The sequence below is a fragment of the Miniopterus schreibersii genome, assembly GCF_964146895.1.
Source record: "Miniopterus schreibersii genome assembly, chromosome: 3".
In the NCBI taxonomy this organism is placed as follows: Eukaryota; Metazoa; Chordata; class Mammalia; order Chiroptera; family Miniopteridae; genus Miniopterus; species Miniopterus schreibersii.
Window position 1 is genome coordinate 25962031 of NC_138103.1, and position 27350 is coordinate 25989380.

Here is a 27350-nt window from a genome sequence, read left to right on the forward strand (position 1 = left end):
AGATATAAAGACACTGCTTGCCTTCACTATGAGAGCCAAAAAATCCTAACTTTCTCGGGTTGTCTGACAGCCTGGGGTGGCCACATAGCAAGGTCTGGCCAAGAAGCAAGCAAAAATCTGTTGGGGTGATTTTGGGGGAAATTTTTTCTTTGAAAAGAGAGGCCAACATTGATGCTAAGCTTCACTCTCTTTTTGTTTTACGGTTGTAGATGTGATGTCTGGAGCTATGGGAACCATCTTGTGACCACGAGGGAAAGATCAAGAGAGTCACTGAGATGTCATTTCTGACATTACTGAAATGCTGGACCAATACCTACTGTACTTTGCCTCTGGATTTCTTATTATATGAGAAAAATAATAGCTTGTTGTTTAGCTGCTTGATCTAAGCAAAAGCTTTCCTAGCTGATACAAATAGCCTAGCTAATTACTATATCAGAGTCAATGTGGAGACACTTAATTTAATCCAAAAATATTTGTTGAGTGCCTACATCATACCAGGCTCCACGCTGGGTTCTGAGTTTTTGGTGGGTTTTAGGAAGTCTTCCTGGACCTCCTCAGACTCAGTGACATGTGCCCGCTCTGTGCTCACGTGGACTCCACATTCTGTATGTGAAGCTTCTTCATTTGACGGTAAGTTCCTTAAAGACAGAGATCATGCGTTTGAGTCATTTCTATATTGTCAGTGCCCAGGGTAGTGTCTGACACACAAAACATCCCTCAGTTAAATAAATTACTGAATAAAACAAGCACCATTTCAGGTGTCCAGGATCTGAAAAGCATGAGAACCTCATTTGCTAGCTTCTAGGTGTGTTGAGGCCTTTTCTTACCCCCCAACCCCCAACACACACGCACTCGTGCACGCACATAGCAGTGAGCGCTTATTCCACTGGACAGAGCTTTGGCAATGATCACTGTCATGATCTCACCTGAATCAGGCCCATGGAATGGGGCTGGGGAGCCAAGGCCCTTTATAAAATTAATTATGAACAGGCTCTGAGAAGCCGCTGCAGAGATGCTGGCAGCCGGGTTCTTAGCCTTTTGGCTGCAGGGATTGGACACTGCTGGGAGGAGCAGAGTAGGTAAAAATAAACTAATTAGGCCTGGCATGTGGCTGTGCTTTGAGAGTGTCCCGTGCTCCCTGGGTGCATTTGCTGTCACTTCACACTGGAGAGAGGTGAGAGGTCATGCCCCTGGACTAGGGAGCCTTGGCGCTTTATTGGGGCTGCCACATGGGGGAGGGGATTGCACTGGGTAGGACAGGGACTTGGGTTGTTCTGCTGGAACATGGTTGTCAGCCTGGACCGGCAGCTCAAACGAGGAGAAATTCACCTCTTTCTGAACCGAAGCTCACAATAATGTATTTTTTATATTACAGATTTTACACTTATGTTTCCCTTTAGTGTGTTAGATATTTTCCATAATACATCTGGGAAACAGGAGGCCAGGCTGGATAGGCATTTCCAACTTGTACTTAGCAGTTTTCTTTCCCTAAGTCGAAGGTTGTATCGCATAGTGATAAGACCCTGAATGTCGGCATCTGGCAGCCCAGAAATTCACCTCTGGGATCTGCCACTAACGACTGTGTGCTCAGAGGCAAGTTACTTTTCCTTTTTGAGTCTCAATGCCCCATGTCTGAAATGGGACCCTAGTCATTCCCTCAAAGGCTGTTGGGAAGGTGAAAGGAGTGTGGATAAAGTGCCTAGTACAGCTTGGCATGTGGTAGGTGCTCCTTTAGTGGTGGCCCTCGAACCATGGTTATGGTAATCATTGTTTATTCCAAGGAATTCGAAGGAAGACAGGCTAACTCTGTGTGTGTGTGTGTGTGTGTGTGTGTGTGTGTGTGTGTGTAAAACATATGCATATCCATCCCCTTTTGAACTTCCAGATTTGAAATGTCTGCAGATGGAAGCTTACTTTGGATAGATAATTTTCAGGTCTCCCCTTAACAGAGTGTTTTCGTTACTCATCGAAGCTCACATTTACTGAGCCAAGCGCATGCCTCATTTCACTTAATCTTCACAAACAACCCCATCAGTTCGGCACAAATCTCTCCGTTTTTGAGGACATCAAGACCCAGGGAGGTTCATATTTGCCCAAGGCCTTGCAGGATTCATTTCCTGGCAGCCTCCACTCTGAGTCCTGACCCCAGGCCACCCTGTCTCTCATAAAGATGCACCCTAGCTCCTGCCCTGCTGTGCTGTGTTGTGGAGTGTGTCTCGTTGAATAGGCAGCCTTCTGCCTTTGTAACTTCATTTGAACTGTTGACTCTGCTGGCTTGCTGTGTTGATCCCTTTAGTTGAGATCAGCTTGTTCTTTTCTCAAAGCCAACCTATTTGCACAAAAGCACTAAGGAGCCAGAAGATTGCTGAATATTTAACATTCACAGGCAACATGCCACAGTAACCAAAAACACTTGAAACAGGCCCAGACAAGGGGGTGGGGGAAGGAGAGGCCTGGAAGAGGAGTCCCAGCAGATTGCTGGCCAGCAGCAGTGTCATTCAGGCACTTCTCATAAGCTGGAGGAACCACAGCTTGGTTAAGTCAGAGAAACACTAGCCAGCACTACTATTGTTCACATCTGCCAAGGGTAACTGCCTTTGGCAGTAGAGTTTGCAAAACTCCAAACAAAAGAGCTATTGATAGAGATGAGCCTCTGGGTAAGTACAGGGATGGCAGTAACATATTTCGTATTTCCTATTTAGACAGGTCGTGTCTTGGAGTTAGGGCCCAGGGTTACAGCTAAATCACACCAATTGCTTCCTTTTGGTCCTTGAATTTCCCCTTCCGAATGTCAGGAACAGAAGGTGGATAGGTAGGAAGTTTCCCTTACCTGAAGGGCAGGGAGAAGGGATGCTTGGTCTGGGCAAAAAACACGCAGAGAAAAGTAAAGTCTACTGGTGATCAGAATTTTGGATCTTAGCTTGCTGTGAATTTTCACTTAAGCCATCTATAAACATTTTTCTTCCTGCTGTAACACGTAGGGGGTACATGGACCATATTTCCTTCTTAATTGCGGACAGAGAGGTACAAATTTACTGAATGGAAATATAATGCTTGTGGAGTGAATTGAATTGGGTTGTCAAGTTACATTCAAGAAAGTGTTCTTTAGGGGGGAGCAAGTACATAAGGCCAGAGTTCTTGGCTGGAAAGGCGAAAACACAGAGGAGTTGCAAATGCCAGGTGTATGATACTGCTGTGGCTGGCGATTGCATAAGCCAGGCAAATAAAATAGCTCGTGTGCTTAGGGAGACAAATGCGGTTGAGAAATACAGCACCATTATGATGACAGCTCAAAACTCTGCGGGAATGGAAAAATAAAGAGCTATGGTGGTGTAACTTGTTTAATTCTGCATATTTTACATGGGAATCGAGGGTACCTTGATTAACCCTAAGAAACACTTCCAGGAGTTGTTTTGTCTACTAGGTACACTCCCGTTCTTTTTTATGTTGGAGTGGGAGGGAAATAGTACATCTAAAATTAAGGTCACAAAACGTCAGAATCAGAAGTTTAGGGCCCTGGCATGTTCACTGTTGACAGGCATCCCAGGAACAGCTTATGGCCAAATACCTGTGACTGGCGAACAACCGGCTCATGGGGTCATGGGGCAGTGGCTCCTTCCATCTGACCGAAGGTGTGGGCAGCCAGGGCAGCCTGGTGAACAGCTGATTGGGGAAGAGCCTCGTCCCATTTTGCAGTGGCTCTTTGGGATCTAGGCCGATGCTTCCAGCTTCTAGAGGAATCCCTCCGAGACAGACATGGACAGAGTTGAGGGTCTACATCCAGCTGGAGACTAGCTTCACGTTAGGTAATACATTACACACATCTCTGTCAGGCCAGGTCAACTGAGTGAACCGAGTGGTGGGGAGCCATGCCAGGAGAGAGGACTGGGGAAGAACCCTGGCCAGTGGGAGAGGCGGGTGCGTGGTTCTGGTCTGACTCAGAATTCCTGGACAGCCTGCCCTGCCCCCGTCATCGCTGGACTTCACATCCTAGTGGTTCAGATAGACACCCACAAGGAAACACGTGCGTAAGAGTAGTTCCAGGCTGCGATAAGGAGAATGGGGAAACGAAAGGTGTGTCATCACAGAAAGAGGGCCATGGGGGATGGGGGATGGGCAACAGCAGATGCGAGCCAAGGACATTTCAAGCACATGCCCCAGCAGGCCGATTCGAGCTCTCTACTGCCCCGGGCCCGAGGAGGCAGTCTGCCTGCAGTCCCCGCCCACTATGGAGCTTTAGCCCTGACCTTGTGGAAAGCACACGAACGCACGTGGGCGTGGAGTAAACTCCCCCGAGGATGAGAAGCCGCAGCGGGTGCGGCCCTGCTTGGCCAAGCAGAAAGTGGGGAGAGTGACTGGGTGTCAAGCAAAGCTTGGTCCGGCTGGAGGTTGGGGAAATCCAGAGGAAGGGAGAGAGGCGGCAGTGCTGCGGAGAGTGTGTTAGAATCACAGTCAGACAGCTCGGCTCACAGTTTCTGCTCTGCCACTTGCCAGCCCTCTATCCTTGAGAAAATTAAAGGACTTTCCTGAGCCTCGGTTTTCTCTCTGCTTTAAAATAAGAGTAATACCAAGCTCACAGAGCTGTTTCCATGGTTCAGGGAGAGGACATGTGCAAAGCGCTTGGCAGTGTGCTTAGCCTGTAGTAGCTGTCGATCATGTGTCCTCTCCTTCCCCTCTCCTTCCCTCTTCCCCCTTCTCCCCTTCCCTCCTTCCCCCTTCCTTCCCCCTCCCCCTTCCTTCCTTCCTTCCTTCCTTCCTTCCTTCCTTCCTTCCTTCCTTCCTTCCTTCCTTCCTTCCTCCCTCCCTCCCTCCCTCCCTCCCTCCCTCCCTCCCCCCCTGCCTCCCTCCCCAGCCCGCCCAGGAAGCACTGACAGCAGGAGAGATATAGATGCTCCTGGCTTCAGACTGGAGATGGATGAGCCAACGCCCACCCTCGGCCTGTGTTCCAGGTCTGTTGGGAGAAATCTGCTGAAGGTGGAAAAGCTGGGTGACTGCTTGTGTTGTCTCTGAAAGAGAAAAGACATTCTTTTGATTCTGTTTTCTGTCTCCTGTAGAAAACCACACAGCACCGTGCGGCTGCGAGAGCCCTGTTTGATCCCCTCCTTCATCTTCCTCTAGCTGGCTTTGGGCTGCCTTATTTGGGATCTACTCGGAGGGCAGAGGAGAAGCTCCTAAGGGAGGAGGAGCGGGGCTGGTGACTGCTGACGGGCTCCCCCTTCACAGGCAGAGCCGGGCGAGCGCTGCTTGGCTCGCCGGCTGCGCGGATGAGTGGGCTTTGCTGTTTTTGGCAGCTAGTTCCTGGGTTACTCGGCCCGGCTGGATCTCTTGATTTCACCTAAGAAGGGCTGTTATGTCCTCATTTTGGAGGGTGGGTACACACATATTCGCCTTAGAACCTGTATTTATCGAACACCTACTATGTGCTTAGCTTTATACAAAGTAAGCCCTTGGGAGGAACCAGATGTGTGAAAGTCTGGAATTGTGAGTATGAGAGGAGTTGGAGAGCTTTAAGGACTCTTCTGAATTGCGAGAAGGCCTAGTTCATCGAACACTTACTGAGCATCTACGATGTGAATGAGATATGGGAGAGAGATAAGTAAGAAATTACACTATAACAGGACATGTTATATAATAGAAGCACAAAGAAGGTTCTATGGGAGCACAGAGGGATGGGTGCAATAAGGGTGGGTGAAGGGCTGCTGAAGGGAGCAAGGAGAGTGAAAACAGGCTACCTTCACTTCACTCCTTTTTGATGTTTTATCTTTGGGGTTTGGTGAAATATTTTATTTGACCCAAGAGTTTTGCTGCTAAAGTAAAAATGGAAAACCACTGCACTGGGTAGAAAACGTGAGGCTGAGTGGCAAGCATGGGCACTACCTGCAAAAATGGGGTGGGAACTTCCACAGCGTGGGTGCAGGTTGAGTTCTGTAGCAGGAAGGAGGTGAAATGCATTTCTCTGTCAGATTTTAAAAATTGTGCTTTATGTTTGAAGCTCTTAAGTGCAAAAGGGTAATGTGAGACAATGATATCCTCCCATTTTCTCATTTCACATATATATGGTGTCCCCCCAAAATGTATACACACTTTAACAGCTAATAACTCACTTAATTTTGACAATAAACTGTATGCTAATAAACAGTGACTGTAATGATTCAAAGTGTGCATACATTTTTTTGGGACACCCTGTATTTATCTTGTTCCCTATGTTATGCACAGTGCAGAGTACAAAGACAGGCACCTTCTCCGAAGGACCTTATTACTTATAAACACAGAAACAGCTACAATTCACACGCTAGTTAAGTGCAGCAAGTACTAATCTAGGCAAGGACACAGGGAGCCAAGTTAAAGAAATGAGGTGTGTCACCTCAGCTGCCTGCCAGCCTGAGAATGGCTCTCAAGCAGAGTAGACTGGAAGTTCCAGAAACAGAACGCCCTGAGAGGGCTCCTGAAGCAGGTGGAACACTGTAGATTCTGAATTTCCAGCCTGTCACAGGAGAAAGAAATCCTGGGAGGGAAGGACCAGGAGGGGAACCGCTAGCAGGTTCAGGTGTGTGAACCGATGAGAAAGGAGAGCCAAGAAGAGAAGGAGGTCTGCGCATCGAGACCACGCAGCCGGGCATGCAGTGGACAGGACAAGACCGGGGGGTAGGACAGCAGGTGAGCTGGGTGCCTGGGGAGCTGGGTGTATGGGAGGAGCCACTTCACTGCCTTGGTTTCCCTAATTGTAACAAAGGGGTTTGCCTGGGTTCCCCAGGATTGCTGGCTCTCCTTTTCCAGAGTCCATGGCAGATGTAAGAAATATGATCACAGCCTTTTGTCCCCACTCAGCCCAGATGCAGCCTCATTTCTCCCAGCACCACAGGCAGCTACTCCTTCTCGGATGGTGTATATGTGTGGAATGGAACCAACTGGTGAGCCTGGGGCTGGGGAATCAAAAAGGGCTCTTTCATAGTTAACATTTTAGGGTTCTATGACTTGCCAACAACTAGGGACCTAATATGGTCAATATGTTCACGTGCCCTGGGATGCCATTTTCCCTCCCTTTCTCTGATTGGAGAGATGTCAAACATACATCCAAGTTTTAAACTCAAGTGCCAGCACGGCACATACCAAAGCTTTAGGAGCCTTTTGAGCCTCAAGGTAAAGTTTTATGAATTTATTGCACAGAGAGGTCCAATGAATGTCTTTCTATTTATGAAATCTCTAACAGTTTTTCCCCTAGCTTTATTGAGATATACTGGACAGATAACATTGTGTAAGTTTAAGGCGTACAATGTGATGATTTGTGTACGTTGAACTAGCCTTACATCCGAAGGATAAATTCCATTTGATCACCGTGTATGACCCTTTTAATGTGCCATTGAATTGGTTTGCTAATGTTCTGTTGAGGATTTTTGTATCTATATTTTATTAGGAATATTGGCCTCTAGTTTTCTTCCCTTGTAGTGCCCTTCTCTGGCTTGGGTATCAGGGTAATGCTGACCTTGTAAAGTTTTTTGGAGGAATTTCAGAAGGGTTGATGTTAATTTTTTAAATTTTTGATAGCATTCACCAGGAAAACAATTTAGTACTGGGCCTTTCTTTGTAGGGAGATTTTTGTTGTTGTTAATCCCCACTTGAGGATATTTTTTCCATTGATTTTTAGAGAGTGGAATGGAGGGGTGGAGGGAGAGAGAAATAGAGAGAGAAACATCGATGTGAGAGAGACATACATTGGTTGCCCCCTGCACGCGCCCCTACTGGGGCTTGGGATGAACCTGCAACCCAGGTACATGCCCTTGGCAGGGAATCGAACCTGCAGCCCTTCTGTTAGCTCTAACCACTGAGCTTCCCCGGCCGGGGCTGTTGGAGATTTTTGATTACGATTCAATCTCCTTACTCATTATTGGTCTGTTCAGATTTTCTATTTCTTTATGATTCAGTCTTGGTAGGTTGTATGTTTCTAGGAACTCATCCATTTCTTCTAGGTTATCCAATCTGTTGGTGTAGAACTGTTTATAGTAGTCCCCTAAGATCTTTTGTGTTTCTGTGGTATTAGTTGTCATGGGTTTTCTTTAATTTCTGATATCATTTAATTGAATGTTCTCTCCTGTTCTTTGTTAGACTAGCTATAGGTCTGTCAATTTTGTTTATCTTTTCTAAAAATCAGCTCTTAGTTTTGTTGATCTCTTCTATTGTTTTTCTGGTCTCAATTTTATTTATTTCTGCTTTGATCTTTGTCATTTCCTTCCTTCTGCTTACTTTGGGCTTACGTTTGTTCTTATTTGAAATTTCTAACACTTGAGTAACAGAAGAACAATGATGGTCTTACAGAAGGCAAAGGAACTGGCGTTTCTTCCTTCTTCTTTGATTAGACTGTAGGTATGAGCAGCTCAAGTCGTAGGAAACCTGGGGACCAGGCTCAACAGGCTGTAGATGGAACAGGCCTAAGGGAGCCTGGAAGGGCTAACAAGAGTACTTACCACCTGGCACTGGAGAAAATGACCCCACAGAACGCTCTTCTGATTTGGCCACCACAAGTGTGATGAAGGATATGCACTTACAGGAGGAACTGGTTGGTTCCAAATATGTTCACACTTGCTTGGCGCTTCCTCCCACCTGGTCTAGTCCAGCAGTCCATGATGCATGAGCAAGGCAGCGCTAATGGAGTGTGTTTTGTGTATTTTTGTGGAGCTATATCTAGTCAACTTAAAGGAATGTCCTTTCACCTGAGAATTGGCTCTTTCTAAATTTGGGGGTTTAAATATCCATTATTTCATGAAATGATGCTAATGTATTTTGTTTTTTATATTTTGTTCTTGTTTTGGCAAAAGAAAAAATGGGCAATTCTATTTTAGTCCCAAAAATCTTTTTTAGGAAAATGTTTCAGAGCATGAAATCGAAATTCTTGGGAGCTACACTTTAAAGTCTAGGTATTTAGTGAAAAGGTCAGCGGCTGTGACTTTGGCCCCAGGGACACTCTTTGGGACCCTCCTCTCCAACCTCCCTCCATTATAGACCCTTTTCCCCTTCATTAGTCCTCCTGTCTTGTTCTTGATTCTGCTGCTGTCTGGCTCTTTTGGCTAATGTGACCTTGGGGCCACCTGCTTGGTTCTTGATTTTGCCTTCATTCCTGACTGTGACTTTCAGAACAAGCTCATGCCATGTGCTAACTCCCAGCCTGTTTCCAGGACATATGTCCAAACTCCTCATGAAACCTGAAAAGACAGATTGCATGTACACTTTCTGATTCGATGCTTTCATGTGTTATTGATTAAATTTCTATTCAGTTAACAGTATCTGGCATGCTTTTCTTGGATATCAGGAATTCCAAGGAGTACTGATGACGGGAAGACTATGCCAGTCTTGGACAATATTGTACAAAATGTGTTTGCTGAGGGTCTAAGGAAAGGTTAGGTTGTCCTGAGGGAACATTTGTAAAAGCACCATGGGCTGCGGAGTATATGCTGAGCCTAGAGGAGACCTGCATTCAAGTTCCCTCTTCACTGTTCATAGCTGTAAGGCCTTATTTAAGTCACTCAAATTAATGCCTCGTTTTGTGGATGAATAAAATGGGGTTTGGCCTAGAATCTCTCTGTGAGGTTCTTTCTAAGTCTGCAGTTCTCTGATAGCACACTTAATCTTGGGGTCACCTGTAACCTCTGAGAACTATAGTTGGAGATTGCTGGTCATGATTACTAACAGCAGATGGGACCTAATTGATTAATCCCAACTTGGGTGAGAGTGGCAGAGTCCGAGATGAGGACAACCGGGCTGTTACACTCTCAAGGACCTTTTATTGCCTTTTTACTCCCTCCCCATGAATCCCCACCCCACCCATGACTCCTTCAGTGGGTGCTAAATTCTGAGCTGAATTGTCCTTGCATCTTTTCATATGTATCGGTTTGTTCTTTTGAAGCAGATATTGCCCTCAGGGAGGTCTAGGACTAGGTCTTTTCAAGTGGTGTGCTGGTAAAAGTCTTGATAAATGGTTCTCTGGAAAAGAAAGAATCTTTGGTTTGTAGCACTTGCAGCTTTTGGAGGTGTAAAAATCTCCCACCATGGCTGATTTCAAACAACTAATGAGATGTCACCGAAGCCAAAAAGAGTGAACTACAATCAACTCTCATGAGCCAGTATGACCCAGTATATGTCAGTATGATCCAGTATGATCCATTATGAGCCAGCTTCAGCACACTCTTGTGGCTCTGAGGACAGATAGCTTGGTGCGGGGCACACATAGTACATTCTCAGGAATTGCTTGCTTGGCAGCATCCCCACTGTGAGGACAAGCAAGAAGGGGGAGACAGAGAGAAGGTGTTGCTTAGGTCTTCCACGTGGGGCATGTATTGTTAGCACCTTTGGAAAGAGATCCTTCCCCATTGTCTTTTCCATTTTTTATCTGTGGCTCAGTAATCTTTCTCAAGTACATTTTGGATCATGCCACCTTTAAAAATCTTTAACAGCTCTCAGTTGCCTGCAAAGCTGAATTCTAAATGCTTTAGGAACTCATGCCCAGCTGCCTATCAATCCCACTTTCGACATTCGTATGTCCCACCCACTCTACACCTCCAAACCACTCCAAATGTCATGATTTCAAGCCTCCTGACCTTTGTATGTGTTGTGGCCTCTGCTTTGCTTGCCTTTTCCACTCACCAACTGGAGAATTCTTACTTACTCTTAAGGGCTTGCTCATGCGTTGCTTCCTTTATGGAGCCAGCCTTGGGCAGCTTGGCTCCCCCCGAAGTGCTCCTTGCAATCTTTAGATAACTCTACTAGAGCATCAATCATGTTGTATAACATTATCACACAAACGTTGATCAATCTGAGCTCCTTGAGAGCAGGGAATGTTTATCTGTTTTATCCCTTGCACCCAGCGCTATGCCTGGTACATTCTAGCTGTGCAACAATCATGTGTTAAATGGCTAACCAGAGAGACCACCGGACTTGGCCTCGCCTCACTGTCCTTGTCTCTGATTTAGCTGCATAATTTGACATTGGCAGCAGCTTCAATTCTTCCCTCCCCACTTGGGCCTAAACCAATACTAAAAAGTTCTAAGTTCTATTTGGTTGACTGTTGTCCTTCCAGGCAGATGAAAGTGGCAGTTCAACCCTTTTTCTTATCAACCTCTGCATGTGTCAGAGCATTTGAAGATGGTGTGTGTGGGAGCTGTGGCTCTCTGGTGACTTCTCCCGATCTAATTAGTCTGACCTTCTGTGATAATCCCCCTTGGATGTCCCTGGCTCCCCCTCTACTTCTGTATCACATTCAGGCTTCTGTTTCATCAGCAAAAGACCAACTACTCAGCTCAGCCTGTAGCATAATTCACAGCTTCGCTCCCCAAAATGAACTTTTACTCCGATGGAGCTGCTCTTAGCATTAAAATTGGCCTGAGAGAGCTAGGAAAGTTTATCTTGGAGCCAGCATGGGGTCCGTCCCTCCAAGTCAAATATTTCTCTTTAAAACTAGAGAGTGAGCTTTAGTGTGGCACTACCAATAGCTTCCTGAAATATTGGAATATCTTTAAACATTAACATTTAGTTACAGTGCTGAAGGCTTTCTGGAGAGTGTTTAAGTCTCCCCGGCTCCTTTGAATAACCAGGGCTTTCACACACGCTGTTCTTTCATTTCAGACCATGCAATTTCTCTGGTCAGGAGAGGGAGTGCATTGAAATAACTCAATACTGGCTTAATCAAACAGCTATTTATTTTCAGCCAATCCTCATAAGATTTTCTGAATGAGGTAGAGAGGCCACTTAGGATGATCCAGAAAGTCAAAGTGGTGTCCCTGGAGCTTCCGGTTTTCAGGATGCTGGGGAAATTCTAGGGAGTTTAATGCTCTCCTTTTAACCCTCCGCCCCAGCCCAGGCTGAGCTGTATTATTACTATGTTCTCCATTTCCTGTTCCTCTCACTGTTTTGGAATGAAACATAGCAATGTACGAAGGAATGACTTATTTTTCAGCAGTATAAGATGGGATGGGGCAATTTGTAACATGAATTTATTCAATCCCTATTGATACAGACCCTGGGGCAGGAATTATTCTATGCACTGGAGATACGGAGATGATAAGGCATGGCCACCACCCATGAGAAATCCACCGAGGGAAAGAGATGGGCATGTCAAGAGAGAAGTACAATTGAGGAGCATTAACAGGGTATCTGGAAGCCAGAGCCAGGGGCACCTAGCTCTGTTGGGGAGAATTGGGGAAATTGTCACAGAGGATAGGACACCGAGCTGGGTCATGTAGGTTCAGTAGAGTTTCTACAGCTGCTGCAGATTGAGAGGAGCATTCTGGGCAGTGTCATGGCACCTTGAGGAGTAGGCATGAACTTGGCTGGATTGAGCACAGGGAACTCAAGCCTGGGGCATTGAGTGATGATGCTAGAAGGGTCTTTGGGATCAGATTACAAAAGTTTTTTCATGCAGTTTTAAGGAATTGGATTTACCCTGTTGGCACCATGGCTATGGTAGGATTAGAAGCAGAGAAAGGAAATACTCGAATTAGAATTTGTAAAAGATAATGGACAGTGGCATGGCAGAGAGAGGAATGGAAATAAGTTAAGAAATTGTGATAATAGAGTCAGAAATTAAGTTATGAGGGCCCCAGTGAAGTCAATGACAGCAGAGGGAGATGGGAGAGAGTTGTCTGCAGCTGCCAATTACAATCACCCTGCAGGGGCACAGAAAGTGACGTTGGTGATAGCAGCCATCAAACACCATGGCTGCTGAGGAGCCTACCAATTATCAGAAGGGGTGATGGAGAACTTGGTATCACAATGATTCACCTAGATGTGTGGGGAGGTGTTTCAGGGTCAAAGGGCCACTAAGATTGTGTGGCCGAACATATACTGATCTTTGAATATCCATGTGCTCACCCAAATTTCCCAGTCCCCTTGCAGTTAGATGGAGCCACGTGATGAGTTCTGGTCAAAGGGTTATAAGCAAAAGCCATCTCTGTTGGTTTTAGGTTGAAGCAATTAAGAGCTGGCTCTTCCCTGGCCGTAGTTTCCTAGAAGCCATGTATTGCAGATGGGCAAGTCCTCTGGATCCATGAGTCACCACTTGAAAGGAAATGTCGCTGGGGAATTTCCAGAAACACAGTGAACTTTGCATGAGTAAGTTTTTATTGCTAAGCCACAGAGATTTGAGGGCTCTTTGTTACCATAGCATAACTTAGCCTGTCCTGACAAAAATCCTCCCCTCTTCTTTAAGGCTAGTGAGGCCTGGGGGAGCTGGGATGAGGCCAGTATCTATGAGTGCAGGTTATTTGAGCTCCTTTACCACAAGCTGATGCCTATCAGAAAAGCATTGAGAAGGAACCACATCACAGAGGTATGCTTATCTGCCTCAGAACACTGGCTCCCCTTGGCTGAAGAATACGACAGTTTCCTCAAGCGGGCAGCCCTTTGGGAGAAAAAAAGGATTATATGGTGAAATGCCAGAGTCCTTCACGATGCCAGAGAGATTGACAGCAATTCTTAGTACTCCCGGAGTATGTGTCATCCTGAGAAAGCATAAATGTATTACAAGCCTCCGGGGGCAGGATGAAAGCTTCTCCAGTCATCAATAGTATATGCCTCTTGTCAAGCCTGAGGCAGAGAGGGAGGCCTGGGTGAGAAGAGAATTTGCAATCATAAAGGAGAGATGGCGAAAGGACCTGGGGATGTTGGGCCTGGAGGAAAGAGGACTTGGTGGGGGTTACATGATTGGGTCTTTAAAAATTCAAGGCCTGTTATGTGAAACAGAGAGTAGATTTGTTCCTGATGGCCCTGCAGGGCAGAATTAGACCAATGGATGGACAGTACATGGAGACAGATCCCAAGTCACTAGAAGGGTATACATCCTGCAGAAGGAGCTGTGGAAAGATAGATTGTTAGGGCTGCCTCTGGGTGGTCAGTCCCTCAGCAGTGAGAGAGTTTAATCAAAGACTGGAAAACCACGTGGTAGAGAGGTTGCTGCAGTAACAGGGAGCATGAATTAGAGACAGTCCTGGGTTAAATACCTATTCTTCTATTTCCACTTTCTTCCATCCCAAGGCTGTGTGGTCTTGGGCAAGTCATGGGACCATTCTGAACTGATTTTTTAAGTTGTGAATAATATTTTACCTCTCCGGATTATGGCAGATATTTGATGTGAAATACATTCACAGGCTGGTTTTGAAATATATTGATAGTAACATCATCATCAACAACTGCAATGATAGGACCTCACATTTATTGGACACTTATCCTGTGCTAGGCACCGTGCTTTGCACACGTCATCTCATTTGACACTTATAATAACCGTATGAGACAGATACTATTATTATCCCCATTTTACACATGAGAAAATGGGGGACAGGAGTGACTTGCCTAAGGTCACACCAGCTAGAAAGTTCCAAAGTTGGGGTTCTAATCCAGGTCTGTCTGGCTCTGGAGTCTAAACTCTTAATTTTTAAGGTTATAGCTCCTCATAATCAACATAGAAGATGCTACTCAGAATACTGCAAAAGGACCAAGGTTTTATTTAAAGAGACTCATCATTGAATGGACAACTTGGTCTCGGTGAAAATTAAGTTTTCCTCTAATGTCTTCTTTTATGATTGTATGCTTACTATCCAATTGTGTTTTATGGCTGTGATGTTTTATAATGATTTTTTCCGGTTATCTATTGCTACATAGCAAACTATTCCAAAACTTAGTGACTTAAAATGACTACTTACTGTATTACTCACTTTCATGGTTCTGGAGGTTGGCTGGGCTCAGCGAGGCGCTTTTGCTCAGAGTCTCTCATGCGGTTGCAGTCAGGTGATCGCTGGGGCCGGAGCCACCTCAAGGGCTTCCTTGTTACCTGTCTGTCCGGTGGCTGTTGCTGTTGGCTGGAACACCCGCATGTGCTCTCTCCGTGTGGCCTGGACTCCCTATAGCGTGCTGACTCAGTTTCAAGAGTGAGCATGCCAAGAGAGCCAGGTGTTTCTGACCTGGCCTTCGAAGTCACAAGGCATCACTTCCTCCATAGTTACAAGCCCCCCCAGATTCAAGAGGAGGGAGCAAAGACCCTCCACCTCCCAACAGAAGGAGCGCCAAAATCACACTGTAAGAAGTACATGTGAGATAGGAAGTATTATGAGACAACTTTTAGAAAATTCAGTTTATCACAGGCTGATAAGAAGCATCAGTTCAAGGTATCATTTTGGGAGAACAGAGGAAAAGATCTAGGAAAGACAGGGCTGAGAATTTCTACACCATTCCCATTTTGTAGTCATTTCATTTTAAATGAAATATAAATATAAACTGGTAAATATATCAGTTGGTATATTGTATAATTTTTGTTAACTTAAACACTGGTCAACACCTCATATGATTTTTGTCAAATTCAACATTGGCTTTCAACCAAGCCCATGTCTGACATCTACCCTTCATGGGCTATATTTCGTTACATATTTATATGTAAAAATTAACATCCCAGAGCTTACAAGTTAAACATTTGCAGTTATGTATTTTTCTACCCAAAGATTTCTCTAGAGAGTATTCAATGGATATTTGTTGGCTGATTAAAAAAAGTTTATTATTATTTTAATACTAAAAAGTAGGAAGCAAGGAGGGTTATACTAGTCATGACATATTGGTGGGAAAGAAGAATTTGAAAAAAGACTAAAAGACTGTGGCAGGTTCACAGTGTACAGCTTTCTTCTCTGGGAAATTGGCCTTAGCAATTTTGCCCTCGAATGGTACTATAAGGAGCTGAAGAGGCCTAGATTCTCTTTGACTAAAGAGTGTTCTGAGGAAATATGATTAGGGACTAAAGATTAAGCATCCCCTCTGGGTCTTCTAGTTTGTACTCTTGATGGAAAGAATTCCATCAAGGAAATCTAAGCAGGGAGTTGGGGAATCATGTCATCTACTGTTGAATTTTGATGATTGGACTTTAAGTGCCTGCCAGGCTATGTGTGGCAGGGAGAAAGAAGAAAATAAAAATATAACTGCAGGAGTGAGACACCACCTTGGCTCTTTAAGACATTGTCAGTGGCTTCCCAAGGCACTGCTTTGCCCTTGTTTTTGACCTTGCACATGCCTTTCAGAATTTATGTCAGTGAATGGGACACTGAGGGAGAATTGATGAACTCTGTATCATGGACTGGAGTGGGCCTAGGGATTTATAGAGGAAAACCAGGGAGGACACGAGGGCAGGTGGAAGAAGTGATCGCAGGCTATGTGGAATGTCACTGTGTCCACTCAAAAAATGACTATGTCTTAAAGAATATACATGTATATATAAAGCAGATGGCCTTTTGTAAACCAAGATAGATGGAGACTCTCACTTGCCCAGCAGTGAGACCTAAATAGGGAGAGGGAGGGAAAAATGAAGACTGATAGAGGCAAATGCCTTATAAGAATGATTATTTTAGATGTTTAGAAACACAGTTTATTGAAATTAGAATTTAAAAACACATATTTTATATATGTGCACATGTACACATAGATATACAACTTGAAAACACACACATACACACACAGAGAGACATAACAAGTGCAGGTGTTTCTTTTCTTTTGGGGAGGGTATTATTTGCATTACCTTATATAAAGATATTTTACTTTACCATAGAACCCCTGAGGCTGACCAGCCCTTCTCCCCCACCTCCTTCCCTCTTTCCCTCCCTTTTTCTCTCCCTTCCTTTCTAATCTTATGGAAAATTTCAAACATTCACAAAAGTAGAGAGAAGATTATAATGAACTTTGGTAAAGAGTTCCTCTTTGGAACACTTACAGCACGGTTTAGTTACCAAAAAAAAAAAAAAAATTGCCAGGAAATTTAGGAAAACTCCTCTTTGTGTAAACTGAAGAATAAATATATTTTACAAAATTATTCTCAGAAGATGTGTATATGTTATAAAATTATAGAGATCTCCTGACCTAATATAGATCAGTAAATCCAGTAGAATAGTAGCTGTATCAGAAAGGCCCCTTCACCACTTGTACATTTTTAAAAATTCAGCTTCATGAGACTCTAAATCTAAGAAGAAACACTTAAAATATCTGTTTAAGTCAATGCTTTTGGCCAGTTTGTCATGATACATGACATATGATGCAACTGACCAATTATTTCAGTGAAGTAGTCAAGTTGATATATTTTGTTTCTTGCCAAATTGATCAGTGGTTTCACCCTAGTGCTATATTGCCCAGTAAGAGGAAGGAAGACATTGGAGCTGGAAGCGGCATCTTATGACTGGGGTTAGTGGTCATCCATCAGGGCTGAGGTGGCCTGAGCAGGAGAGCCTGGCCTTTGGGCCTCCACCTGTGAAGGATTCCAAAGGCAGAACTGAAGTTGGCAGACGATAGCCAAGAGGTGGGCTTGCCCCCTAGCTGAGGAGTTGTGTTACAAGTGTTGCTTCTGAGGGTCACCTGGGAGCTGAGGAGCTGAGGAGGAGAGCTGAGAAGATCAGAAGTATGTTAAGGAGAGGGACAAATAGTTTAGGATGAAGCCTGTGAACCAGGTAAAGGTACAAGAAATCTGTTCTTAGTGGAACTGTCCCCATGGTAGGCTAGGACCACTGCAAATGCTGAGCCACAGTGAAATGGTGGTGGGTGTCACCTGTATAGAACCGTCTTGGGATTTTGCATAGAGCATGGTTCTCACACTTTTGCACATTAGAGTCCCTGGGGAACTTTTACAAATCCGCTAATCTAAGCTGCACTCCGAACAAATCAGAATCTCTCCAGGTGGGACCCAAGCATTAGGATTTTTAAAAGTTCCTCAGGTGACTCCAATATCCAACCAATATGCACGGAATATGAGACAGGGTACGAAGGCACTTGGGTTCTGTCCTGCCACTAACACAAGTTATGTAATCTTGGACAAATCACTTAATATCTCTGAGTTTGCTCATCTAGAACTTGAAGGGGTTGGACTAAGTGGTCTTGGTGGTTTAAAATATGACCCCTAATTTTTTAAAGAGGTGGTGCCTGTGTCCTCTCCCCTTGAATGTGGACTTTGCAATTTCTTGACCAACAGAATATGGTAGAAATAATGCAATTTCTGGGTCTTTATCTTAGGGAGCTGACAGCTACTTTCTGCCTCTTGGGATGCTTGCTTTTGGAACCCAGCCACCATGCTAACAGGAAGCCCAGGTCACATGGAGAGGCACACGCAGGTGTTCCAGCAGACAGACCCATCTGAGGTCCCCATGGACTTCTAGAATCAACTGCCAGACGTGCATGTGATGATATCGATCCCAGCTGTTGAGTCACTCTCAGCTTTGAATCCTTTTAGCTGATGTCATAGATAGACTTTGTGGGCAGAGATAAGCTATCCCCACTGTGTCCTGTTCAAATTCCTGATCCACACTGTCCATGAGCATAATAAAATGGGTGTTTTGCTTTATGAAGTTTTGGGGTGCTTTGCCACACAGCAATGCTAACTAGAACAATCTGACAGCTTCACCTGTTAAAGAATGTTAGAGAATGATAGTATAGTTGAGTGTTTAAGGGGTGAACTCTGGAGGCAGACTGTCTAGGATCAAATGCTGACTCTACGTTTCTCTAGCTGTGTGAATTAGGGTAAATTACCCCTTTCTAGGTCTATTTCCTCTGAAATGAGATACTAATAATACCTACCTCAGGGTTGTCAAGAGGATCAAATAACATAATATATTTAAAGAGTGAGTCCCATGCAAGTATTTGCAATGATTAAAATAGTGATAGTGATAAAGAACATGACTTAGCCTGTGTTATCTATGGTTTGCAAGACACTGGGGTGGGGTTAGGTAGGTGGGGGCTGTTCATAAGGCACAGCCTACATTTGCCCAGCGCCCGTCCCATGTTGCTAAGGACATCCAGGGATCCACATTGTGCTTAGCTATTCAGCAGGTGTTCAAAGGCACCTTGGAATTGTGTATCATGTCTCCGGACCTGTCACCGTCACATTGCTCAGAAATTGGATTCTGCAGAGTGGAAACATGTGGCTTGTTGGCAAGGCAACTAGTTCAGAGCAGGGACATTTCCAGGCTGAGAGAGCTCGCCTTTGTCAATTGGGTTACAGCCTTCATAAAAACCTGTTTGTTTGTGTTCTTTTCTGGGTGCTCAGAGACATCGGGCCACCTTGGGCTGTGAGGGGAGGGTGCTCTCTGCATGGGTGCCTTCCTCTGCACTCCTCTCTGCGTGCCCTGGCTGCTAAACCCAACGGGACCCCTCAGTGTGGAGGGCGCCTGGGCCTGGCGGTGTTGGGGGAGTCTCCATCCCATGCCGGAGGCAGAGGGCCCACAGCCCTGAGTGCTTCTCACTTTTCTGTTTTTGCCTCCAGGTAGATGGAGAGGTTGGAGAGAGGGCTTGCAGCTCCTGTGCTTCGGCAAGCCATGTCATCAATTTCCATTTAAAAAACCAGAAGGGTAGCCTTCTAAAATATCGGATTTGGGGTGTGACAAATATAAATTTATGGCACAAGGGTTAACTGCCAAACTGTTAAAATCTGTCAGCAGGGCCATTATGAGTGAAATGAAAGGATATGAAAGTTGAAAAATTTAGATGCTCAGGGTGGCATCGTGGAATTTGGTGGCTGATGGCAAATTCTCGGTTTAAATGCTGGCTCTGTGTTTGTGGCCCCTTGATCTAGGAAAAGTTAACTTTCTGAGCCGCCACTTATATGTAGAAAGGAAATGATGAGGGCATTATATCAGAGCACTGCTGTGAGGCTTTAAAAGGACTGTTTGGCTCAGTGGCTAGAGCTTCGGCCGGCGGACTAAAGGGTCCTGGGTTCAGTTCCGGCCACCGCATGTACCTTGGTTGCAGGCTCGATCCCCGTCGGGGCACCTGCAACCAATGGATGTGTCTCTCTCACGTCGATGTCCCCCCCCCCCCCGACTCCTTTCCACTGTCTCAGAAAAGCAATGGAAAAAATATCCTTTGGTGAGGATTGAAAAAAAACCAGGATCGAGTCTTACAAAGAGCTTTTAAACCATAGAGCTTGACAGACATCCAGCTCTATAGGCTGGGTTGGGGCTACTTTATGAAGGATCCTTACACTTGGTTGTCAAGATCAGTTAATATCCCTTTATTTCTTCATTTACCCATTCATTCATTCATTCACTCATTCATTCATTCATTCACTCATTCAACACATTTTTACCGGGCATCTACTATTTGCCAGGCACTGTGCCAGTTGCTGGGGATATAATTAATGAGCAAAACAATAAAAGATCCCTGTCTTTCTGAGCTTAATTCTAGTGGGTAGAAACACAGATAAATAAGTAAAATGTAGTATATTAAACAGTGATAATTGCTATTCAGGAAAATAAAGCAGGAGGGGATTGGGGACTTACAGGGTGAGGAAGTGTTTCAGTTTTAAATACCATGTCAGGGAAGGCCCCACTGAGAGGGTGACATTTGAGTCAAGACTTGAAAGAGGTGCGGAAGTGAGCCATGAAGTTACCTGGTGAAATGCTTTCCAGGCAAAGCAGACAGGATGTGTAAATGCCCTGGGAGTGTGCCTGGTTGGTCTGAGAAACAGCAAGGAGGCCAGGTAGCTGGAGTGGGGGGAGGGGGAGAGAAATGGGAATTTCAGGGCCCTGTAGGTCATCCCAAGACTGTGACTTTTTCTCTGAATGAGATGGGAAGCCTATGGAAGGTTTGGAGCCGCTGAGAGATATGATCTCACTTAGTTCTTAAAAATATAATTAAAAAAAATTAAAAACAGCTTTATTGAGATAAAAGTGACATACAGTAAATGACATTTAAAGTGTGCAATTTGATAATTAAACATTTCTAAATTATGGTAAAATATACATGATATAAAATTTATCATCTTGCCCGGCCGGGCGGGGCTCAGCAGTTGAGCGTTGACCTAGGATCCAGGCGATAGGGGTTTGATTCCCGGTCGGGGCACATGCCCGGGTTGCGGGCTGCAGCCGATCAATGACTCTCTCATCACTACTGTTTCTGTATCTCTTTCTCCATCTCCTTTCCTCTCTCTGAAATCAATAAAGATATATTTTAAAAAAAAATTACCATCTTGACCATTTTTCCAGGTATGGGTCATTAGTGCTAAGACCATTGCATTGTTGTGTGACCAGTGTCATCTTGCAAAACTAAAACTCCATCCCATTAAACAACCACCGCCCCCGCCCAGCCCCTGGCAACCACCATTCTACTTTCTGACCGTGAATTTCACTACTCTGGGTAGCTCATGTGGTGGAGTCATACAGTATTTTTCTTTTTGCGACTGGCTCATTTAACTCCAGTTTTACTCATGTTGTAGTATATGTCAGAATTTCCTTCCTGCTTAGGCGAGTAATATTCCACTGTTTGAAATACTGCATTTTGTTTACTCACTCACCTGTCCCTGGACACTTGGGTTGCTTCCATGATTTAGCCATTGGGATCATGCTGCTATGAACATGGGTGTGCAAATCTCTTGAAGACCCTGCTTTCAATCTTTTGGGTATAAATCTTAGAGTGGAATTGCTGGATCATACTATAATTCTATTTTTAATTTTTTACGGAACCACCATATGGTTTCCCATTGTGGCTGCACCATTTTCGATTTCTGCCAACAGAACACAAAACTTTCAATTTCTTCACGTTCTTGCCAACGCTTGCTATTTTCTGTCTTTGGCATTATTATTTTTTGATAGTAGCTATCCTAATGGGTGTGAGTGAGGTAGTATTTCATTGTGGTTTTGATTTGCATTTCCCTAATAATTGTGATGCCAAGCATCTTTTCATGTGTTTGCTGGCTAGTTGTATATCTTCTCTGGAAAGGCTATTCAAGTCCTTTGCCCATATTTTACTCTCTTTCTCTCTCTCTCTCTCTTTTTTTTTTTTGTAGTTGAGTAGTAGGAGTTGTTTATATATTCTGGATATTAACCCCTTAATAGATATATGATTAACAGACATTTTCTTTCATTCCTTAGATTGTCTTTCACTCTGTTGATTGTGTACTTTGATGCACAGATGTCTTTTTATTTTTGATACAGTGTCATTTATTTATTTTTACTTTTTTGCCTGCAGCAATTTGATAAATTTTGACACATCGAGATGTCTATCTATTATCTATCTATCTATCTATCTATCTATCTATCTATCTATCTACCTACCTATCTATCATCTATCTATCTATCTATCTATCTATCTATCTATCTATCTATCTATCTATCTATCATCTATCTATCATCATCTATCTATCTATTATCTATCTATCTATCTATCTATCTATCTATCTATCTATCTATCTATCTATCTATCTATCTATCATCATCTATCTATCTATCTATCTATCTATCTATCTATCTATCTATCATCTATCTATCTATCTATCTATCTATCTATCTATCTATCTATCTATCTATCTATCTATCATCTATCATTATCTATCTATCATCTATCTATCTATCTATCTATCTATCTATCTATCTATCTATCTATCTATCTATCTATCTATTATCTATCTATCTATCTATCTATCTATCTATCATCTATCATCTATCTATCTATCTATCTATCTATCTATCTATCTATCTATCTATCTATCTATCTATCTATCTATCTATCTATCTATCTATATCTATCTATCTATCTATCATCTATCATCTATCTATCATCTATGAAGCCATCACAGCAATCAAGATAGAAGACACACCCAACACCCCCCAAGTTTCCTCATTCCTCTTTGTGATCTTCCCTTCTATCCTCGCCTCTCCCTTCTCTGTCACTTGTCCCCATGTAGCCACTGATCGCTCAGTTTTTTGTCATTAAAAAGTAGCTGGGCTTTTGTTCTAGTATTTTATATAAATGGAATCATATGGTATGTCTTTTTCTTTTTTTTCTGGTCTCCTTTCCACAGCATAATGATTTTGAGATTTATCCCTGTTGTATCAATAGTTCATTCCTTCACGTTGCTGAGTAGTATTCCATTGCATGAGCATACCAAAATTTGTTTGTCCAGTTTCTCTAGATGTTTGGGTTTCTGGCTATTAAAAATGAAGCTATGAACGTTCCTGTACAAGTCTTTGTATGGGCATACACTTTCTATTCTCTGGCATAAATACCTAGGAATGTAATAGCAATATCATATAGCGTGTGTAGGTTTAACTTTTAAAGAAATTGCCAAGCCCTTTTCCAATGTGGTTGTATCATTTTACACTTATACGGCCAGATTAAGAGATCCAATTGCTCCACATCCTTGCCAACATATAGCACGATCAGTTATTTTAATTTTAGTATTTCTAATAGCTGGGTAGTGATATCTTATTGTGGTTTTAATTTGCATTTCTTTAATGACTATTAGTGTTGAGCATCTTTTCATGTTCTTATTTGCCATCCACATATCTTATTTTGGTAAAATATCTGTTCAAATAATTTCCCAGTTTTTAAATGAATTTGTTTATTTTCTTATTTTTGAATTTTGAGAGTTCTTTACATATTCTGAATACAAGTCCTTTGCCAGGCATATGCTCTGCACACATTTTCTCCTGGTCTGGGGATTGTTGTTGTTATTATTACTTTCTCAATATTTTCTGAAGGGTAGATTTTAAAGTTTATTTGGCTACCCTTAAGTGTGTGAAATCTAATTTATTAGTTCTTTCATGGATTTGTTCTTTTAAGGTGTCATTCCACTTTGGTTTTAGGAGGATCCCTCTGGCTGCTGTGTTGAAAGAGTGAATGGTGGGCAAAGTGGAGGCGAGGAGACCAGTTAAGAGGCCATAACAAGAAGACAGGTAAGAGAATGGTGATGTTTTGGACTGGGGTGGTGATAGTGGAGGCGATGAGACGAGTAGGAATTTGGGTGTATCTTGAAGATACAGCTCCTTTTCTGATGGATTAGATGTGAGATGTGAGAGAAAGAGAGGAGTCAAAGAGACTCCAGCTGAGGAGCACAGCACTGCTGTTATCTGAGGTGGGAGGGCTAACAATAGTGAGAGCAGGTAAGGGTAAGACCTGGAGCTTCGTGTCTGACACATAAAATTTGAGATGCCTATTTGACATCCCAAGTGGAGTGGTATTTGGACTATGAGCCTGAGCTCAGTGTGATTCAGCCTCTGGTCATGCTAAGTTCTGTGTCATCCCCTGACATTTCTCTTCTGAATTTATATCCTTTGCTGAGCTTGTCACTTCTTTTACTGGAGCTCACAGACTGATCGCATACGTTCTGACTCATGTAGGCAGTTGTTCACGGTTCAAGCCTGTGACAATCCAGGAGCCGGGAGTGGAGTAACTTTTCATTGATGCCCCTGTTGTGGGTGGAGATTCCCCCCCAGGCCTTGCTGACTTAGGGAAGGAAAAGCCCAGGGATACCTGTAGCTCTTTCCCTTGTTACTCTGAAGCCTGTCTTTGGTGGTTGGGATTGTTCCCCATTTGTTGATTTAAAACCTGGGGCTGACACTGGCTAAGTCTTTCCTGCCCATTGATGGTAGATCCTAGCCACATGACCAACGGAAAAAGTAACCACATTCGCCTTGGTCTTGCAGATGATGGTAATCACCGCAGAGCAGCTCCCTTGGAATGCTGCTGTTCATCAGGAATGGACTTGGATCCATTTCCCAACGATCTGGAGATTTGCTTGAGATGCTGAGTCTTGGTTTTAAGAAGAAAAAGAATTCATCTTTAAGGAAGACTGAAAAACTAGCATTAGTATATTATTGAGGCCAATAAATGCCTCCTTGGTCCCTTGGGCAAGTGAAACAGCGCCCTCCACTGGCTGGTCCCACACACCACACAGCATCTCCAGGTTGTTAGAGGGACATTGCAAGGAAAATTTCATGTAGTTTTATTTTTCATAATTGATAAATTCCTTAGGATAAAGGGATATTGTGGAATTTTAAGATACTTCCTGATATGACACCAATTGCCAAGATACGATACCAATTTATATGGCTGCCCTAACATGTGTGAGTGGACTAGTTTTACCACAGTGTTGTAATACTGGATTATTTCTAAAATTCCTCTAATGTAGATATTGGGTATAAGATGCTACAACATTATTTGAGTGTGCACTTTTTTGATTACAGAGTTGAACATTTTCCCACATGCTTGTTTACTAATGGTTTCTATGTTTTCATGAATTATCTGCTTATGTTATGAGTTTACCAAATTGGGTACTTAATTTTTTTTTTTTTTGCCATCAGTATGTATAAATCCTTTTTTTAAAAAATATGCTTTTTATTGATTTTAGAGAAAGAGGAAGGGGGAGAGAGAGAGAGAGACATAGATGTGAGAGAGAAGCATGGATTGGCTGCCTCCTCTATGCCCCCTACTGGGGATCAAGCCTGCAACTGGGCATGTGCCCTGACCGGGAATGGAACCAGCGACCTTTTGGTGCACAGGGCGGTGCTCACCAACTGAGCCACACGGCCGGGGCAAACATGTATAAACTCTTTACAAAGCATAGAAATGAACCCTTTTTATATTTGCTGTGAAAGCTTCCTCCAGATGATATTTTCCCTCGGATACTGGTTTTGTCAAATGGTTATTTACCTCTATAATGTACAAACTGTCCATCCTTTGGAATTTCTTTCAACTTCTAACGTTATCATCCTTGGGCCGGCTTTAGTTCTACAGACTAAAATTGGAACGCTATAGAGAAGATTAGCTGCCCTGTGCAAGGATGTCATACACATTCGTAAAATGTTCCATATTTTTTATGGCGCAAGAATTATATCTCAGGAAAGCTGTTACGAAAAAGTATCTTTCCTCTAAAGATCTGAAGCAGCACAGTAAAACAAGTTCCTTTTTAGAGGTGAGGATTTCACTTAAGCTTTTTCTATTCACATTAATTTGTGAGATGTGTCTATAGTTTTCTTTTTGTGTGTTTTATCTTTATCGGGTTTTAGGGAGAAGTTTATGCTTGCGCAATGGGCATAAAGGCGCTCTGATCTCTTTTTGTGCTCTGGATGTTTTATACAACATCAAAATCATCTGGTTCTTAAAAGTATGACAGTTGTTCTGGTGCAAACATTGGGACCAACTGCATTTTGTTGGGTTATCAGAAATTTTTCCAGTTTCCTTCTTGGTCATTCTATTTAGGTTTACATGTCCTGAGTCATTTTAAGTAAACTATATCATTCTAGAAATTATTCACTTCATTGAGGATTTTAGTTTACTAGTCTACAGATGCACATCATATTCTCTTTGGATTTGGGGAAAAAATCTATTTTCTTTATTTAGTCCTATCTCTGTTCTCATTTTTAATTAAAAATCTTTCCTTAATTATATTTGTCAGAGGTTTGTTTACTTTAGTAGCCTTATCAAAAAAACATTTGAACTAATCTGTTATTCTATTGCCTTATGTTTTATAATTTATTTCAGCTTTTATCTTTATTTACTGCCTCTTGTAAAATTAACTTTCCCTTAACTTTTAAATAGAAGGCTTTGTTAACATGGACTTGGACAATCCCAGCCCAAATAGGATTTTAAAGTTTGAAACAAGTTGTGGGAAGAGAAACTGATATGTTATCATTTTATATTTATCGGTCAGGGCCCACCGGGGACAACAGAGCCTGCGCCAGACAGAGTCAGTCTAATAGAGGAAATTCATAGGGGAAGTAGTTACGAGAGGTGTTGGAAGAGCTGAAAAGTCAGATGGGCGGGCGAGTCAATGCAGAGACGAGCAGCGGCAGCAAGCTGCCCTTCCCCACCCAAGCAGGCCAGAGGGAGAAGGGGAATGTCCCCCGACCCCGGGGCTGGGCACCTGGTGGGAACCAGAAGCACATGTCTGGTGAGAAGCCGCAGAAGGCAGAGATGGGGCGGGGGTGTGTGTGTGTGTGTGGAGAAGGAAACGGGGGGGTTATAATGTGGCCTTTACTACCTTCCTCCCCCCAGTCTCCTGCTAGCACCTCTCTTTGGCAGAAGCCGAGAAATGTAATTTGTGGGGGTCAGGCTCAACAAGGAAGATCTGTCAATGGACCTGAGAACAGACAATGACCAGCACAGACACTTTCCCTTCAGCGCAGGTGGGGTTGGAAGAGGTGTGTTGCTAGAAAGATGACAGAGCTCCGCCAGCAGGCTGGAAAATCTTTGCCGACTCCGCTGGGCCTCAGCTTCTGCACCCCTTTCGCATTCTCCTGGCTCCCTGCTTGCTTTTGGTCGCTGAGCCCATTGAAAGACAGTGAACCAAGCTTGTGCCCTGGCTCTTCCCTTAGCCACCCTACCCATGGCCTTGATTCTAACCTGGACCTGCCCACGGGGCTCCCAGCTCTTCATCTACTGCTGACGTCTTTGCTCAACTCCAGGTCTGGATTTCCAGCTGCCCAATGGTCATCTTGATGCCTCAGAATCCTTGTAAATGGCATTTGTGACTTGCTCTTCTCCCCAGATCTCTTCATCCCTGCATTCCTGTCCCAGTGGATAGCACTGCCTCCATCCGGAATCAGAGCTGGTCAGCCTGGATCACCTTTAACCCT

At 43.7% G+C, this 27350-nt stretch overlaps 1 long non-coding RNA gene across 1 annotated transcript; it reads left to right on the forward strand.

Moving 5' to 3' along the window:
- Nucleotides 1–6401: 6401 nt before the first annotated feature.
- On the forward strand, nt 6402–26214 carry LOC308554416. Its single transcript, XR_013998408.1, has 3 exons — nt 6402–6657; nt 23580–23669; nt 24420–26214. It is a non-coding gene; the product is annotated as an uncharacterized lncRNA (long non-coding RNA).
- Nucleotides 26215–27350: the final 1136 nt, after the last annotated feature.